General features: G+C 38.6%; 1 non-coding gene across 1 annotated transcript; it reads right to left on the reverse strand.

Annotated features, from left to right (window-relative positions):
* Positions 1–631: 631 nt before the first annotated feature.
* LOC111765238 (U6 spliceosomal RNA) lies at positions 632–738 on the reverse strand. The gene has a single exon (XR_002797638.1). It is a non-coding gene; the product is annotated as a U6 spliceosomal RNA (small nuclear RNA).
* Between the last annotated feature and the right edge of the window lie 532 nt (positions 739–1,270).

Consider the following 1,270-nt stretch of genomic DNA (forward strand, 5'->3'; position numbering starts at 1 on the left):
AAAAGATCCAATCTGTGAAATAACTTTTCCCCTCTCAATTTTTTTTTTTTTTTGGGGTTTTTTTTTTTTTTAATTTTTTTATTTTTTATTGACTTTGTAATAATATTACATTAAAAATATATATGTGAGGTCCCATTCAACCCCACCCCCCCACCCCCCCTCTCCCCCCCCCCAACAACACTCGTTCCCATCATCATGACACATCCATTGGATTTGGTAAGTACATCTTTGGGCACCTCTGCACCTCATATACATTGGTTCACATCATGGCCCATACTCTCCTCTATTCCATCATGTAGGCCCTGTGAGGATTTACAATGTCCGGTGATTACCTCTGAAGCACCATCCAGGGCAGCTCCATGTCCCGAAGACGCCTCCACCTCTCATCTCTTCCTGCCTTTCCCCATACCCTTTGTCCATTATGTCCACTTTTCCCAATCCAATGCCACCTCTTCTATGTGGACACTGGATTGGTTGTGTCCATTGCACCTTTATGTCAAGAGGAGGCTCAGATTCCACCTGGATGCTGGATGCAATCCTCCCATTTTCAGTTGTAATCACTCTAGGCTCCATGGTGTGGTGGTTGTCCTTCTTCACCTCCATCTTAGCTGAGTGTGGTAAGTCCAATAAAAAAAATATGGAACGCTTCACGAATTTGCGTGTCATCCTTGCGCAGGGGCCATGCTAATCTTCTCTGTATCGTTCCAATTTTAGTATATGTGCTGCCGAAGCGAGCACTAGGATTAGTTTTATTTCTCCACATCTTCTTCTGTTCTTTTAATAATGGTGATACTGTATGGTGTGAGATGAGTTTTGATCTGCACTCTTCTAATAGCTAGCGATGTTAAACATCTTTCATTGTCTTTTAGCCATTTGCACTTCCACTTCAGAAAAATGTTTGTTGAATTATTTTGCCCATTTTTAAATGGGGTTGCTTTCCATTAGGTCAATAAATTGTGTGATCTGTTTATATAGAATAGAGATCAATTCCTTATCAGATATATGGTTTCACAAGATTTTCAACCATTGAAAAATTGCTTTTTACTTTCTTGGCAAAGTCTTTTGGAGAACAAAAGTATTAATTTTGAGGTAGCCCCATTTATCTGTTTTTTCCTTTGTTGTTCATGCTTTGGGTGGAAGGTAAAAGAAACCATCACCAACCACAAGATCTTGAAGATGTTTCCTTACATTTTCTTCTAGGAGTTTTATATTACTAGTTTTTAAATTTAGGTCTTTGATCCATTTCATTTTGAATTAATTTTTGTATAAT

This window comes from Dasypus novemcinctus, unplaced genomic scaffold (assembly GCF_030445035.2).
Source record: "Dasypus novemcinctus isolate mDasNov1 unplaced genomic scaffold, mDasNov1.1.hap2 H_1, whole genome shotgun sequence".
Taxonomy (NCBI): domain Eukaryota; kingdom Metazoa; phylum Chordata; class Mammalia; order Cingulata; family Dasypodidae; genus Dasypus; species Dasypus novemcinctus.